Genomic DNA, 18822 nt, shown 5'->3' on the forward strand with positions numbered 1-18822 from the left:
CCACTAAGAACATAATATCATCCAGTATCCAAGCTGTGAAGATGGGAAATGGGAGCATGGAAAGAAGAGAGAGAGAGAGAGAGAGAGAGAGAGAGAGAGAGAGAGAGAGAGAGAGGAGAGAAGAGAGAGGAGAGAGAGGAGAGAGAGGAGAGAGAGAGAGATTACCAAAAATGAGCCTGGCGATTCTTGTACTCTGTTACTCAGGAGGCAGATGAAAAGATGCTGAGTTTGCAGCCTCCTTAGGAAACTTACACCATGTCTTATAAAGGTTGTATATAAAGAAAGAGCCAGAGGAACAGCTTCATGTTAGAGTCTCCACTATTCAGTTCAACCTCCAGCACCATAAATTCAAAAGGACACCTAAAGCAAAGATAGCTGGACACCTTCCACATAAAAAAATCACTCAGAAGAAACAGACTAAAATTCCTAGTTTCAAACAAATTATCATTAGTCAAAAACTGAAATCCCAAGAAACAAGGCCTTCTAAACACAGCATGACTGACTGGTGTACATATGAACTCACAGAGACTATGAAAACATGCACCTGGCCTGCAACAGGTCTGTGCCAGACAGGGTGTCAATGCTGAGAGAAGTAGATACAAGACCCCATGCTAGCAGAGAAGCTATCTCCACTGATAACCACTCAGAGATGAAAAAATAGTTTTCTCCAGATAGATAAATAAAAATAAGTAGATAAATAAAATACAAATTGAGCAAATATAGCTAACTAATTTGGGGCCAAGGCAGAAAAATGGAGAAAGCAGTCTGAAACAAATGATCTAAGAAACAAATATACACATACAAAAAATAAAATAAAAATAAAAATTTTTGCTGACTTAAAACGTAACATGCCTATCACAGCATAAAAACAAACAAACAAACAAACAAGCAAACAAACCTATATATAGCTTTAGGTTTCTAAGGTCTAACATGAAAGGCATGACCCATTAAATATCTTTGACCTCATTGGAATCAAAAGCTCTGCTCTTTAAAGACACTTTAATAAAATTAGAAGACTAGCTATAGACTTGGAGAAAACAGTGTAAAGGCTTTGATTAAGAACTGCAATCCAAATATGCAAAGAACTTTTAAAACTCAATTTAAAAAAAAAAACTGAACAGTCTGATCAAAATGTGCAAAATATCACCATTCCAAGTTAGACGCAGAGTAAGACGTACAGAAGGCAGGTCAACATGTAAGGATGTCATCACTAGGGAACTGCAAGTCAGAAGAGCACTGAGATGCAGTAGAAGAGTGATCAGTCCAAACAGCACCAGATGGGAGCAGAGATATGCAACAGAATCCTGTGCAGTGCAGGTGCAACTATAAAACGATGTCATCACTTTACATGACAGTTTAGCACTTTCTCACATAGTAAACACACTCCTACTACAGGACCCAATAATTTCACTCCTTGGCATTCATCCAAAGAAGCTGAAACTGTAGGTCCACATAAAATTCTTCGGAGAATAAAATTCTCCAATGTTTTTTTCATAACTGATTAGAAACAATTAGGACGCCCTTCAGTTGATGAATGGATACACTGTGGTCCATCTAGGTCACGGTAGTGTGCCCTTCCCCCAGCCTTGAGTTGGCTAAACAAGTCTCCAATGCTGGAGCCAGCTTCCCTAAATTTACGTCTTCCTGCCTGAGACCTAAGGGACTGTCCACCTGATGAGCTACTGCTGAAGAGCCTGTTTTGCAACAGAATCCAGCCAAAATAAAGATGGGCTTTTGGGGTTTGCCTATATAAAAGCAGAGTTGAAAAATTAATATTTGAGTCCTGATCAGAAACTTTGTTTTGGCTGGTTATTTTTCTTGTCCGCCCATTCTACTCCATTCCCAGCTCTTTTTCCATGTATATCTGGTTCTCCATGGTCACTGGATGGCTACAGTTGGTGCCCAACATGGGGTTGGACACAGAGAGACCAACTGAGGGACGCTGTCTTCAGTGGAGTTCCACAGAAAACAGTAGAAGTTCTGTATCCCGCACGGTGGTAAGCAACATACAGCATTAATGTTAGCACTATAAATTTAATTTTTTGAAGGCTGTTTATTGCAAGGGTGCAAAAAGGATACAGGCTAGTCTGAGTCAGAGTCGGCCCAACACTGATATCAGCTAGCAGTGACAGCACATTGGTATGAGGGGTTCTATACAGGCAATTGTCTGCAGTCAAGAACTGCATCAGGTGAGAGGAGTAGGGCATAAAATAAAATAAAATAAGTAAAAAACAACAACAAAAAAGGAGATGCTAGATATACAAATGACATGAGAGAGAGAGAGAGAGAGAGAGAGAGAGAGAGAGAGAGAGAGAGGCTGGAGAAATGGTCAGTGATTAAGAGCACTGACTGCTCTTCCAAAGGTCCTGAGTTCAATTCCCGGCAATCACATGGTAGCTCACAACCATCTGTAATGGGGATCTGATGCCCTCTTCTGGTGTGTCTGGAGACAGCAACAGTGTACCCACATACATGAAATAAATAATTCTAAAAAAATAAATAAATAAAAATGAATTTAAAAAAAGACCAGCCTGGGTTAGGTTGGCTGATGTAAGAGAGAAGGAAAAGGAATTTCAGAACTCTCCTAGGGACAGGAGGAAATTGGGAGATGCCCTGCTTCTTCTCTGGCCCCTACAGGAGACATCCTTAGTTCTGTTTACATCAAGTTCTCTTCCCTCTTTGTATTATCTGTCTTTGGTACACCAATCTGTCCATGTGTCAGTTTGTATCTGTTTTTGTTGTATTGTCTGAATGACTGTTGTTGTAAGTTTCATGTTGAAAAGAAAAAATGGTTAAAACTTTATCAGCTGGCTTTCCATCTCTTGATTCAGTCTCAGTCTGCACAGCAGAGGCTGATTTAAGTTGCCCTCCACTCTTAGCCAGGAGGAAGCATGGCAGAAGCTCTGATGAAAAGCTGCTTTTAAAGAGGGCCTCAAGTTCTAAGGCAAATAAGCTGATAGGTTTGTTTTTTGTTTTTTTTCCTAGAAAAATCTCTGCAATTGTGATTATTGGGTTCAGCAAATGACAAAGTGCTTTTTCTCTTGAAATTATATCTAGAAAACGTAAAAATTTTGTTTGGTCTAAACATATAGCCCCTTCATTTTGTTTCTGACTGGTCTTAAAGGTATAAATATGTTCTGCATGTCCTGGTCATAGAGTATTGGCCTATCCTGATAGTTGTAAAGGGTTTGCTTCTAGTGAGCTTATAATCATTGGAAAGTTTTGCCTCTGGGAATAGCCAATAGCCTTACATTATGTTAAAAAAAAAAAGATTGTTTCTGCTTCAATACAATAAGTTTGAATCCTTCAGAGTATAATATTCATTATATGGATATTTTATTAGCTAATCCCTCTGAAGGGGAATCTTACTACAAACATTTGTTCTTATACAATGAGCTTTAAAATTTTTGGAGTAGTTGTTGCTCCAGAAAAGATTCAGAGCAATATCCTTTTCAATATTTGGGGCCTTAGTTATATCCTAGAAAAATCATGGCACAGAAAATTCAAGAAAGAAAAGATGATTTGCTTACTTCAAATTGTTTTCAAAAGCTTCCAGGAGATGTTAATTGGCTAAGAGCTCACCTTTAGCTCCCCACAGGAGGACTTCAGCATTTGTTGGATGTTATCAAGGGGGATGTGAATTAACTGGTGAGGGATGAATAGCTTTAAAGAATGTAGAAGAAGCTGCTATAATCAATTGTTGGCTATTTATGTTATTGTTACTCAATGTGCCCACAGCAATTCTTTGGCAAAAAAAGAGCATTAATGTAGATTATTCTTTCTTCATTTCCAAATAAAGCTTTAACATCTTATTATGAAGCTGTTGTGGGATGAATAAAGAATTATAGGATAGAATCATGAAAGTATTTTGGAAAGAATGTCTTAAGAACCTGACTAAACATTCTAAGTATGCTTTTGTATTTCCTGTAAATTTATGCATGCATCCCATAAAGAATGCATCTACTGTATTTATAAACAGCCCTTCTATGGGAGAGAAGTATATGTGATTGGATCACATGTTTATTCTCACGAGTTTCCGTCTACTATAGCACAAATAATCAAGCTACATGCTGTAACCACTGTTTTTAAAGTGTTGAAAAATCAAGCTTTAATTTGTATATTGATAGCCAATATATATATTGCTTACAATTGCTTAAAATTATTCCTTTTTTAGACACTGCTAATTCTCAAATTTTACAATTGTTTATGCATAAACAACTCAAGTTAAGAGAAAGTACTGTTCCTTTAAAGGACTGTCTTTGGACATTTAAGAGTTCATCCTGAACTGCCTGGACCAGATCCCTTGTGGCAATGCCACAGCAGATTTGTACCCTGCCGCAGACCCTCTGGGTCCCTGTGTCTGCGTGGAACAGGGTCTCTCCACGCGGGTGGGCAAAGCGTGGATGAGCGACAAACAGACACACACAGGAGAGTTCGTGTAGAATCTGAGTGTAATTTTACAACTCGAGCATCAGACTTTTTATGCAGAGGACAATAAGGAAGTTGGGTGACATATTCGCAAGGTACAATTGAGGTAACCGGAATCTTACATAAAACAGAGGAATGCAAACACAAAAGGTCTAACAGGAACCACCTGGGATAGAATTCATTGATAACAGCTGGGATCAACAAGGGTTCCACCTAAGATTCACTAATCTTAGAAGCCAGGGTCAAGGGCTTCGCGCCCTTGCCATAGTTTCTATTTTAGTCTCTTGTATAGTCCACCTTCCCCTTAGGCCATTGTAAATACGAGTGTATGGGTGTAACTCTGCTACAGTTCTAAGCATCTATTTTGGTTTCTCCTTTGGTCTGAAACTTCCTTCTTCCTTAGTGATGGTAAATTCCTGTGTAAGGAGTGACTTAGCTTTTACAATCTTACTGAATTCCAAGACCATGATCTTGCTCAAGGACATTTCTAGGACTGTTGGAACACTGGCGGAAGGCTTTAGCCATGTCAGAATTCAATTTTAAAAAGCACTTATAATAGGAAAATACTCAAAGAGAGCACGTGGATCCATACACTAGACTAACGCGGGAATGGAAAATTAATGTATGGGTAGGGAATGCTAGACTCCAGGAGGAGAGTTTCCTTGAAACTCTTTTGCCTCATGAGTGACTTTTAAGCCTTTCGGCTTGTCCAGCTGACTCGACCAGAGAGCGTAACAGTACCCAAGGCAGATTGAAGGCCTTACACAAGAACAATTGGCCATATAATCTAATTCTTTACATCATCAAAATAGTAATGGCTTGAGACAATAATCTGATATTTTTAGAGAATGTGCATATCAAATTGTAAAGACTTGTTCTCAGTGTCCTCAGTTTCTACCTGTACCATGAATGGTGTTAATTTCTTAGGGCTTATACTTAATCAATTTTTGCAAGTAGAGAAGCAACTAAAAATGTAGTTATCCACCATGGCAGTTATTCATCACTATGAAGAAATACATTGGATGCATATTCATATGTCCTTTGGGGCTTTGGGCTGAATGGGAAGAAGGTGTGCTAATGAAGGCTAGTAGCCAGAGACTACTAGCAACTGTGGTTCTTGAGCTCCTATCAACTTAGGACAGAGTTGGCGCCAAAAGGCTGTGTTTGTTTAAATAAACACAAACAAGCTGTGCATGTTCTTAAAGATGGGTAAAAAGGAGTGATATAGATTCAGACCTAAGCCAGGCTCCAGTTGCCAGCCACCATATTTCCCAGACAGGATCAGAGCATAAGTAAATCTTGTGCTTCCTGTCCAGTTTAAAAAATAAAAAAAAAGGGAACTGTGCCCTTCCCCCAGTCTTGAGTTGGCTAAACAAGTCTCCAATGCTGGAGCCAGCCTACCTACATTTACATCTTCCTGCCTGAGACCTAAGGAACCGCCCATCTGAAGAACTGCTAAAGAACTAGTTTTGCAACAGAATCCAGCTGAGACAAAGCAACAGAATCCAGCCAGAACAAAGGATGGGCTTTTGGGTTTTCCCCCTATAAATTCAGGGTTAAAAAATTAAACATTGAGCCATGATCAGAGAAACTTTGTCTTAGCTTGTTATTTCTCCTGTCCACCCATTCTATTCCATCCCCAGCTCTTCTTCCAGGTATACCCAGTTCTCCATGGCCACTGGACAACTACAGTATAGTATTCAGCAATTAAAAAAAAAAAAATGTGGGGAGGCGACCTAAGCCACAGCAGCAGCGGTCGCCATCTTGGTCCGGGACCCGCCGAACTTAGGAAATTAGTCTGAACAGGTGAGAGGGTGCGCCAGAGAACCTGACAGCTTCTGGAACAGGCGGAAGCACAGAGGCGCTGAGGCAGCACCCTGTGTGGGCCGGGGACAGCCGGCCACCTTCCGGACCAGAGGACAGGTGCCCACCCGGCTGGGGAGGCGGCCTAAGCCACAGCAGCAGCGGTCGCCATCTTGGTCCGGGACCCGCCGAACTTAGGAAATTAGTCTGAACAGGTGAGAGGGTGCGCCAGAGAACCTGACAGCTTCTGGAACAGGCAGAAGCACAGAGGCGCTGAGGCAGCACCCTGTGTGGGCCGGGGACAGCCGGCCACCTTCCGGACCAGAGGACAGGTGCCCGCCCGGCTGGGGAGGCGACCTAAGCCACAGCAGCAGTGGTCGCCATCTTGGTCCGGGACCGCCGAACTTAGGGAATTAGTCTGAACAGGTGAGAGGGTGCGCCAGAGAACCTGACAGCTTCTGGAACAGGCGGAAGCACAGAGGCGCTGAGGCAGCACCCTTTGTGGGCCGGGGACAGCCAGCCACCGTCCGGACCAGAGGACAGGTGCCCGTCCGGCTGGGGAGGCGGCCTAAGCCACAGCAGCAGCGGTCGCCATCTTGGTCCGAGACCCGCCGAACTTAGGAAATTAGTCTGAACAGGTGAGAGGGTGCGCCAGAGAACCTGACAGCTTCTGGAACAGGCAGAAGCACAGAGGCGCTGAGGCAGCACCCTGTGTGGGCCGGGGACAGCCGGCCACCTTCCGGACCGGAGGACAGGTGCCCACCCGGCAGGGGAGGCGGCCTAAGCCACAGCAGCAGCGGTCGCCATCTTGGTCCCGGGACTCCAAGGAACTTAGGAATTTAGTCTGCTTAGGTGAGAGTCTGTACCACCTGGGAACTGCCAAAGCAACACAGTGTCTGAGAAAGGTCCTGTTTTGGGCCTTCTTCTTCGGCCAGGAGGAGGTCCAAATACAAGATATCTGCGCACCTTCCCTGTAAGAGAGCTTGCCAGCAGAGAGTGCTCTGAGCACTGAAACTCAGAGGAGAGAATCTGTCTCCCAGGTCTGCTGATAGACGGTAACAGAATCACCAGAAGAACAATCTCTAAACAGAGTCAACTATAACTACTAACTCCAGAGATTACCAGATGGCGAAAGGTAAACGGAGGAATCTTACTAACAGGAACCAAGACCACTCACCATCACCAGAACCCAGCACACCCACTTCGCCCAGTCCAGGGAACCCCAACACACCTGAGAACCTAGACCTAGATTTAAAAGCATATCTCATGATGATGGTAGAGGACATCAAGAAGGACTTTAATAAATCACTTAAAGAAATACAGGAGAACACTGCTAAAGAGTTACAAGTCCTTAAAGAAAAACAGGAAAACACAATCAAACAGGTAGAAGTCCTTACAGAAAAAGAGGAAAAAACATACAAACAGGTGATGGAAATGAACAAAACCATACTAGACCTAAAAAGAGAAGTAGACACAATAAAGAAAACTCAAAGCGAGGCAACACTAGAGATAGAAACCCTAGGAAAGAAATCTGGAACCATAGATTTGAGCATCAGCAACAGAATACAAGAGATGGAAGAGAGAATCTCAGGTGCAGAAGATTCCATAGAGAACATCGGCACAACAATCAAAGAAAATGGAAAATGCAAAAAGATCCTAACTCAAAATATCCAGGAAATCCAGGACACAATAAGAAGACCAAACGTACGGATAATAGGAGTGGATGAGAATGAAGATTTTCAACTCAAAGGTCCAGCAAACATCTTCAACAAAATTATTGAAGAAAACTTCCCAAATCTAAAGAATGAGATGCATATGAACATACAAGAAGCCTACAGAACTCCAAATAGACTGGACCAGAAAAGAAATTCCTCCCGACACATAATAATCAGAACATCAAATGCACTAAATAAAGATAGAATACTAAAAGCAGTAAGGGAAAAAGGTCAAGTAACATATAAAGGCAAGCCTATCAGAATTACACCAGATTTTTCACCAGAGACTATGAAAGCCAGAAGAGCCTGGACAGATGTTATACAGACACTAAGAGAACACAAACTGCAGCCCAGGCTACTATACCCAGCCAAACTCTCAATTATCATAGAGGGAGAAACCAAAGTATTCCACGACAAAACCAAATTCACGCATTATCTCTCCACGAATCCAGCCCTTCAAAGGATAATAACAGAAAAAAACCAATACAAGAACGGGAACAACGCCCTAGAAAAAACAAGAAGGTAATCCCTCAACAAACCTAAAAGAAGACAGCCACAAGAACAGAATGCCACCTTTAACAACTAAAATAACAGGAAGCAACAATTACTTTTCCTTAATATCTCTTAACATCAATGGTCTCAACTCGCCAATAAAAAGACATAGACTAACAAACTGGCTACACAAACAAGACCCAACATTTTGCTGCTTACAGGAAACTCATCTCAGAGAAAAAGATAGACACTACCTCAGAATGAAAGGCTGGAAAACAATTTTCCAAGCAAATGGTATGAAGAAACAAGCAGGAGTAGCCATCCTAATATCTGATAAGATTGACTTCCAACCCAAAGTCATCAAAAAAGACAAGGAGGGACACTTCATTCTCATCAAAGGTAAAATCCTCCAAGAGGAACTCTCAATTCTGAATATCTATGCTCCAAATACAAGAGCAGCCACATTTACTAAAGAAACTTTAGTAAAGCTCAAAGCACACATTGCGCCTCACACAATAATAGTGGGAGACTTCAACACACCACTTTCACCAATGGACAGATCATGGAAACAGAAACTAAACAGGGACACACTGAAACTAACAGAAGTGATGAAACAAATGGATCTGACAGATATCTACAGAACATTTTACCCTAAAACAAAAGGATATACCTTCTTCTCAGCACCTCATGGTACCTTCTCCAAAATTGACCACATAATAGGTCACAAATCAGGCCTCAACAGATTCAAAAATATTGAAATTGTCCCATGTATCCTATCAGATCACCATGCACTAAGGCTGATCTTCAATAACAAAATAAATAACAGAAAGCCAACATTCACATGGAAACTGAACAACACTCTTCTCAATGATACCTTGGTCAAGGAAGGAATAAAGAAAGAAATTAAAGACTTTTTAGAGTTTAATGAAAATGAAGCCACAACGTACCCAAACCTTTGGGACACAATGAAAGCATTTCTAAGAGGGAAACTCATAGCTATGAGTGCCTTCAAGAAAAAACGGGAGAGAGCACATACTAGCAGCTTGACAACACATCTAAAAGCTCTAGAAAAAAAGGAAGCAAATTCACCCAAGAGGAGTAGACGGCAGGAAATAATCAAACTCAGGGGTGAAATCAACCAAGTGGAAACAAGAAGAACTATTCAAAGAATTAACCAAACGAGGAGTTGGTTCTTTGAGAAAATCAACAAGATAGATAAACCCTTAGCTAGACTCACTAGAGGGCACAGAGACAAAATCCTAATTAACAAAATCAGAACTGAAAAGGGAGACATAACAACAGATCCTGAAGAAATCCAAAACACCATCAGATCCTTCTACAAAAGGCTATACTCAACAAAACTGGAAAACCTGGACGAAATGGACAAATTTCTGGACAGATACCAGGTACCAAAGTTGAATCAGGATCAAGTTGACCTTCTAAACAGTCCCATATCCCCTAACGAAATAGAAGCAGTTATTAATAGTCTCCCAGCCAAAAAAAGCCCAGGACCAGACGGGTTTAGTGCAGAGTTCTATCAGACCTTCAAAGAAGATCTAACTCCAGTTCTGCACAAACTTTTTCACAAGATAGAAGTAGAAGGTATTCTACCCAACTCATTTTATGAAGCCACTATTACTCTGATACCTAAACCACAGAAAGATCCAACAAAGATAGAGAACTTCAGACCAATTTCTCTTATGAACATCGATGCAAAAATCCTTAATAAAATTCTCGCTAACCGAATCCAAGAACACATTAAAGCAATCATCCATCCTGACCAAGTAGGTTTTATTCCAGGGATGCAGGGATGGTTTAATATACGAAAATCCATCAATGTAATCCATTATATAAACAAACTCAAAGACAAAAACCACATGATCATCTCGTTAGATGCAGAAAAAGCATTTGACAAGATCCAACACCCATTCATGATAAAAGTTCTGGAAAGATCAGGAATTCAAGGCCAATACCTAAACATGATAAAAGCAATCTACAGCAAACCAGTAGCCAACATCAAAGTAAATGGAGAGAAGCTGGAAGCAATCCCACTAAAATCAGGGACTAGACAAGGCTGCCCACTTTCTCCCTACCTTTTCAACATAGTACTTGAAGTATTAGCCAGAGCAATTCGACAACAAAAGGAGATCAAGGGGATACAAATTGGAAAAGAGGAAGTCAAAATATCACTTTTTGCAGATGATATGATAGTATATATAAGTGACCCTAAAAATTCCAACAGAGAACTCCTAAACCTGATAAACAGCTTCGGTGAAGTAGCTGGATATAAAATTAACTCAAACAAGTCAATGGCCTTTCTCTACACAAAGAATAAACAGGCTGAGAAAGAAATTAGGGAAACAACACCCTTCTCAATAGCCACAAATAATATAAAATATCTCGGCGTGACTCTAACGAAGGAAGTGAAAGATCTGTATGATAAAAACTTCAAGTCCCTGAAGAAAGAAATTAAAGAAGATCTCAGAAGATGGAAACATCTCCCATGCTCATGGATTGGCAGGACCAACATTGTAAAAATGGCTATCTTGCCAAAAGCAATCTACAGATTCAATGCAATCCCCATTAAAATTCCAACTCAATTCTTCAACGAATTAGAAGGAGCAATTTGCAAATTCATCTGGAATAACAAAAAACCGAGGATAGCTAAAACTCTTCTCAAGGATAAAAGAACCTCTGGTGGAATCACCATGCCTGACCTAAAGCTTTACTACAGAGCAATTGTGATAAAAACTGCATGGTACTGGTATAGAGACAGACAAGTGGACCAATGGAATAGAATTGAAGACCCAGAAATGAACCCACACACCTATGGTCACTTGATCTTCGACAAGGGAGCCAAAACCATCCAGTGGAAGAAAGACAGCATTTTCAACAATTGGTGCTGGCACAACTGGTTGTTATCATGTAGAAGAATGCGAATCGATCCATACTTATCTCCTTGTACTAAGGTCAAATCTAAGTGGATCAAGGAACTTCACATAAAACCAGAGACACTGAAACTTATAGAGGAGAAAGTGGGGAAAAGCCTTGAAGATATGGGCACAGGGGAAAAATTCCTGAACAGAACAGCAATGGCTTGTGCTGTAAGATCGAGAATTGACAAATGGGACCTAATGAAACTCCAAAGTTTCTGCAAGGCAAAAGACACTGTCTATAAGACAAAAAGACCACCAACAGACTGGGAAAGGATCTTTACCTATCCTAAATCAGATAGGGGACTAATATCCAACATATATAAAGAACTCAAGAAGGTGGACCTCAGAAAATCAAATAACCCCCTTAAAAAATGGGGCTCAGAACTGAACAAAGAATTCTCACCTGAGGAATACCGAATGGCAGAGAAGCACCTGAAAAAATGTTCAACATCCTTAATCATCAGGGAAATGCAAATCAAAACAACCCTGAGATTCCACCTCACACCAGTGAGAATGGCTAAGATCAAAAATTCAGGTGACAGCAGATGCTGGCGAGGATGTGGAGAAAGAGGAACACTCCTCCATTGTTGGTGGGATTGCAGGCTTGTACAACCACTCTGGAAATCAGTCTGGCGGTTCCTCAGAAAATTGGACATAGTACTACCGGAGGATCCAGCAATACCTCTCCTGGGCATATATCCAGAAGAAGCCCCAACTGGTAAGAAGGACACATGCTCCACTATGTTCATAGCAGCCTTATTTATAATAGCCAGAAACTGGAAAGAACCCAGATGCCCCTCAACAGAGGAATGGATACAGAAAATGTGGTACATCTACACAATGGAGTACTACTCAGCTATTAAAAAGAATGAATTTATGAAATTCCTAGCCAAATGGATGGACCTGGAGAGCATCATCCTGAGTGAGGTAACACAATCACAAAGGAACTCACACAATATGTACTCACTGATAAGTGGATACTAGCCCAAAACCTAGGATACCCACGATATAAGATACAATTTCCTAAACACATGAAACTCAAGAAAAATGAAGACTGAAGTGTGGACACTATGCCCCTCCTTAGAAGTGGGAACAAAACACCCATGGAAGGAGTTACAGAAACAAAGTTTGGAGCTGAGATGAAAGGATGGACCATGTAGAGACTGCCATATCCAGGGATCCACCCCATAATCAGCATCCAAACGCTGACACCATTGCATATACTAGCAAGATTTTATCGAAAGGACCCAGATGTAGCTGTCTCTTGTGAGACTATGCCGGGGCCTAGCAAACACAGAAGTGGATGCTCACAGTCAGCTAATGGATGGATCACAGGGCTCCCAATGGAGGAGCTAGAGAAAGTACCCAAGGAGCTAAAGGGATCTTCAACCCTATAGGTGGAACAACATTATGAACTAACCAGTACCCCTGAGCTCTTGACTCTAGCTGCATATGTATCAAAAGATGGCCTAGTCGGCCATCACTGGAAAGAGAGGCCCATTGGACACGCAGACTTTGTGTGCCCCGGTACAGGGGAACGCCAGGGCCAAAGGGGGGGAGTGGGTGGGTAGGGGAGTGGGGGTGGGTGGGTAAGGGGGACTTTTGGTATAGCATTGGAAATGTAAATGAGCTAAATACCTAATAAAAAATGGAAAAAAAAATATATCAAAAAAAAAAAAATGTGTTATCAAGCTACCCTGAGAGGGTATTATATCACTCCAACTGTATGGAATTTTTAGAAAAAAAAAAAAAAAAAAAAAAAGGCAGAGTTATATAGCTAGTAAGAAGACAGAGATATAGGCATTATGGAGGCAGGTAGGATGGATAGGTTGAACACAGATAATAATGGAGACAGTGCACACATTCTGGATGTTGCTATAGTGACAGGTATACAGGATTATACATGTGTCAAAACTATGAATTATATAAAATCAAGAGCAAACCCTGATATAAAGTGTGAACTTTGGGTGGTCATGATGTAGCAACAAAGTTCCATCCTGTAACATGGGTTACTGCATGGATGCTGACAGTCTGAGAAACTGGGTAAATGGATATAGTCAGGGATGTGTGACGACTCCTTACCTCCTCCTGGATTATTCTGTAAACATAAAACTCATCTTGAAATGTCTTTTCTGTTTATAAGTGGTGCATGAATATGTGTGTGACTGATACCTTGGAAATACATGAAGAAGCACGACTTGGTAGTACTAAAAGGAAAAATAAGCCACAAGCAGAGTTTGGAGATTTATATTGCATAAGCAGAAATGAGCAGAATATCCAGGGACAAAATAAAGAATGTGCACTTTAAACATCATGTCCAGCCTGGGTCAACTGCCACTGATGGAGCAGAATGAACACAACTAAGGCATCCCTGCCATGTGCTTAAGGGTCATTCATCAGGGTGGATGGAATATGGGAGACTCTAACAGATTCCAAGGCTTGAAATTCTACAGCATACAGTTCCCACTTGCCCTAGTATTAAAATTTTAAAAATAATAAAGTATCCAGAAAAGTCCCAGATATTTGGGAACTAATCATTTTTAAGTTGCCCATGAGGTGAAGATGAGATTGTAAAAGAAGTTACATATATTTTTCCATGTAATAAAAGTTACAATATATTAAAATTCTGAAATGAGCCTTTAAATGTAAACTACATTATATATATTTGAATCCTTGTAAAAAACAAAGTTTAAATTAGTTCCATAACTTTCACCCTAAGCTAAAACAGAAAAAGTAAATCCCAAGTAAGAAGGTCATAAATGATACAGAAAAGGGCAGAGGTCAGTAAACCAAGGCTACTAGTACTGGTTGCTCAAAATGACCTAGTAAAAGTGGTCATGGTGACAGGTGCCTGAGACAGCTCAGGAGACAAAGCAATGGGATCCAGAGTTTGAAACTATCATGAACTACACACAAGGAAACATTATCTAAAAAATAATAATTAAGAAAACACAGCTAAAATCTGTCAGGTAGGTGAACAGGCAGAAGGGCTCCAAAGGCCCAACATTGGCTTATTGATGTCCCATTTTATATCATTCTCTAAACCTTTCACAGACCATCTACTTCAAGTTATAGCTTTAAAATGGGCTCTGCCTTGAACTAATGCAAATCTACACACACACACACACACACACACACACACACACACCCTGTACATATAGATGTCTACAGTATCAGTTTCGATGTAAATATAGTTAATTAAGTGCTAATTCATTTAAAAAAAAACATACTTGAAGGACCGATGGAGAGGGCTCAGGGGGTAAAAGTTCTTGCCACCCAACTGTGAGGATCCAGGTTCAATGCCAGTACCTCATATGTAACAAAGGAGGGCGGAACAAAGATGCACCTGGTCTCCTGGCACTGGGGAGGCAGAGACCGGAGTCCTGGGGCTTGCAGGCCAGCCAGTCTAGTTAAACCTGTGAGCTCCAGGCTCAGCGAGAAACTGTCTCAGAAAATAAGGTAGGAAGTGACTGAAGAAGAGACCCAGTGTCTACCTCTGAGACATGTACACACACACACACAAACACAAACACACACACACAAAGAGAAACACACACAAAATACCTAAATTCTGTTTAAAAACTATGTCACTGAGTTTGTAACATGTTTGTCATTATTTGTCCTCCAATACTATATGCAAAACGTTTCTTTTCTTTTTTTGTATGATCCATGTAATTTCAGTATTAAATGGGGGTCTTCGTTCTGGGAATATTGAGAATCACTTACTTGGACTACAAATTTACAACAGGAGTAAATGACAAACCAACAGACTCCACCAAACATTAAAAGCTGGGAAGTACGTAAATAGAGTCTTGATCTATCTGAAAGTAACCCATAGAACACGGTGGAGTTTCCTCATAAACAGCCTATGGCTGCTCACCACCAGAGCACTCTCAGTGACGCAGCTCCCATGCACTCAGTTTCTCAGTGTAAGGTAGAGAAAATGGCACTGTTAAACAAACGAGTCTGAACCTCTGACACAATGAACATCAGGAGAGGCTCTCTGTGCCAAGGATCTAGACCTGCTTTGGAACACAGCTGTTCCCAGTCACTCTCCTCCCCTTCTCCTCTGGAGTTTCTCCTAAACCTGGGAACATCAAATTACTCATTATTTTAAGTGATGGATATCTTAAGATTATAATTATGAAAAGACATGTAATCCAGGATTGTCAGTAGCAGTTCTGGAACTGGAAGTTAGAATTGTGATGTGTCCTTTATCAGCTCAAAACCTCTCTTACTTGTCATGTCATTTAAGCAGGCCCTGTCACCCTTAGCTGCAGGCTTTACTCTGGGTGACATGGGACTTTACCTTATCACTCACCCTGAGTCTGTGATGGGAATAAAATATGTCCTTGGACTGCCTGGTTTTGTGTCAACTTGACACAAGCTAGTCATCAGAGAGGAAGGAACATCTGTTGAGGAAATGCCTCCATGAGACCCAGCTGTAAGGCATTTTTCTCAATTAGTGATTGGTGGGCCCAGGCCTTATGGTTGGTTCTACAAGAAAACAGGCTGAGCAAGTCATGGGAAGCAAGCACTCCTTCATGTCCTCTGCATCAACTCCTGCCTCCAGGTTTCTTCCCTGCTTGAGTCCCTGACCTGACTTTATTTTGGTGATGAACAGCAGTGTAAAGTATAAGCTGAATAAACCCTTTGCCCCCAACTTGCTTTTTGGCCATGGTGTTTAATTGCAGCAAAGGAAACCCTAACTACGACAGCCCTGGAACAAAGTGAGATGCAGCTTTGCACTGATTAAGAAAGAACAATCTAGAATCTCAGACCCAATGAAGGCCCCTCGTGTCGCATATGTTGCATACACATGTGATAAGATCGTTTTATGTCACAATGCCTTTTAGCCACGGGTTTCTCAAGCACCACTCACTCACAAGACAGCAAAGAACTCTTTTTTCTCCCTCTCTAAATTCAATTTTAGACATTATGTTACAAAGTGAAACCAATTCAGATACTTTAGAACAAGTAGGAGGTACAAATAATTAGAGGGAATTAAGTGCTGAGCATTAGATTAACTTCCAGGCAGCAGTCTTCCTAATTCTGAACACTGAAAAGCGAACATTATTCTTCTTTGGAGACACAAGAGAACTCAGGATTCAAATGTACTTGGACTCCAGGTCAGAGACCAAGAACTCAGAAAAAAATCTTAAACCTTGACTAGAAATACTTGATATTTCTTTTAAGAAGTTAGCATATCTGTTGCTGCCTGTGGCTAATGGTTCAGTATTTCAGGGGAGGGAAGGTTCCCTGAAACATGTTTAAAAGCACTGGCTTCCCCACTCCTCCTTGGAGCTGGCCTGTTCCAGCATCCATGTCCACCCGCGTCTTTTAGTGTTAGAGAAAGCAAGCAGCTGTGTGCCAGCCTTGTAAGCTTCAGCTGGAAAGGATGGAAGAGGAGAGAGAACTGAGGAACCAGCTGAAGACAGACTGCTTGTGCCTCCCCATTCCAGTCACTCAGACTCCAGCATTCCAAGAAAACCTGGGGTTGTGTGCACAAGAATATCCAGAGAATCTCCCGAAATCCTATGAGAAGAAGGTTTCAAGAAGCTGCAGTTGCTCACATAACTTTGCCCAATGTTAGTCTCTAATACAAAATCCTGGAGGAAGCCGTGGTGGCGCATGCCTTTAATCCCAGCACTTGGGAGGCAGAGGCAGGCGGATTTCTGAGTTCGAGGCCAGCCTGGTCTACAAAGTGAGTTCCAGGACAGCCAGGGCTACACAGAGAAACCCTGTCTCGAAAAATCAAAAAAAAAAAAAAAAAAAACCCCAACCCCAACCCCCCCCCCCAAAAAAAAAACCAACAGGAGAAAGTGAATTAGAATTCCTAAGCTTTATAGACCAGTTTGATATCAATCTCTGGTAAAATTAAAGACTTGAGCAGGCAACACTTGGGCAGGGGTAGTGGTCTGTATTTCTAGAATTGGAAGTGATTGGTTACTCTGGTCAATCACAGGTAAAACTTAAGAGTCTGTTTGTTTTTAGCAAGGCACTTGATTAAACTTCCCTTTCATGAAACCTTTTCAAAAAGTCCAGTCTATGAACTAGAACAGTGTAAGTGTAGAATTTATCCGGCTCACTAATTCGAGCAATATCTGCTAGAGACCAACTAGATCTCCGGCCACTCTTGTGATTGGCTTTTTCAGTACTTTGAATTTCAGCACTCACCCTGAAAGTGGATGGCATTAACCTCATTTTTGGAAAAGGAATAATAAGTACCAGACTTCAAAATCCTGGAACCATCTCTGCTGTGCCACCGGCTTCTAACTGTGCAACCTTCAACATAAAAGCCTGCCCTGTGCATTGCATTGACTTGAACTTCAAGCAAATTCCTCAGATGTGTAGAATTGACACAATGAATGTCAGAATCAAAGCTGGGATGGATGCATTAAAGTGGAAGTTAGAGGTTTAAAGTAATATAAACCAAGAGAGAAAGCGTTCCCCCTCAAAACCACCAAGCTGCACAGATTAAAGAGGAAGAAAGTCAGCTTGACAACAACAGGGACGTATGAGTTTTTAGTCAAGCTCAGAGTATTTGCTTGATGGTTTCAGGATAAGCTGATGTGTTTAACTCGAGTTTGGTTACTCATTAAAGAAAAGTAAAACATTCTGTCTCCCGAGCACCTGTATGCACTGTGTGGGTTAACAGTTTCATCCTTACAGCAGCCAGCTAAAGCAGACAGAAACTCTATCACCACACATCTTTCCTTTCTCTACTGTCTTCTCTGCTTTCTTTCTTTTTCTTTTCTTTACTTTTTTTTAGGGAGTGAGCTCCAAATTTAAAGTTTTAGACTTTCTTTTCAAAGAGAAGTAGACATCCTGAATGTAATCTTGGAAGTTGAAAGGTTGTTGGCTGGGGCAGGACTGAGGAGACACAAGCAGAAGTCAGCTCAGTGTAAACACGGCTTTTCTGACAGGAGCAGGATATAACTCCAAACACTGAGTTCCTCACACTGAAGTGGCCAATCAGAACCTGGCTTCTGGCAGCAGTGCTGTGTGGACAGCATACTGAAATTGCCTGAGGGCAGACCACAGTTTAAAGTACCCTTATTATCTCATAATGTACCTACAGTTATTTTTCTTACACAGCAAAAAGAAAAAAAGAAAGAAAAGAGTAAATATGAAGTTACTATTTTTCCCAGAACCTTTCTGCTATACTTAATACCATTTCCCATCCATACATACAAGATAGCTGTGTCAGGAAATAAAACCCCTTTCAAAGGAAAAACGGATTTTCTTGACTCGTGCTTAGCTATATTATCCCCCTGAAATTTTGCCAAAAATCTCCATCTCATATATACGGGCAGTGACGGATCTTTAAAAAGAGGTGGACAGTTTACCCACTAGTTTATGTTGTTTTGTTACCTTCAGTAAAAGATGGGGGAGGGGTCAAAACAGCAATAGAAGAGAAACGACTGGACTGCGTCTGGAGCTTTCTC

At 41.2% G+C, this 18822-nt stretch overlaps 1 protein-coding gene across 8 annotated transcripts in view; it reads right to left on the reverse strand.

Annotated features, from left to right (window-relative positions):
• 1700019D03Rik (RIKEN cDNA 1700019D03 gene) overlaps nucleotides 1–18822 on the reverse strand; it is a 70334-nt gene that overhangs the window by 11034 nt on the left and 40478 nt on the right. The window contains exon 1 of one of the 8 annotated variants that reach the window (NM_001368281.1): nucleotides 14605–14623. The exons of the other annotated variants lie outside the window; for them this stretch is intronic. The gene's annotated coding sequence lies outside the window, so the exon portion shown is untranslated. Of the gene's footprint in view, nucleotides 1–14604; nucleotides 14624–18822 lie in introns of those variants that run through there. 8 annotated transcript variants of the gene reach the window in all.

The sequence above is a fragment of the Mus musculus genome, chromosome 1 (assembly GCF_000001635.26).
Source record: "Mus musculus strain C57BL/6J chromosome 1, GRCm38.p6 C57BL/6J".
Lineage (NCBI taxonomy): Eukaryota > Metazoa > Chordata > Mammalia > Rodentia > Muridae > Mus > Mus musculus.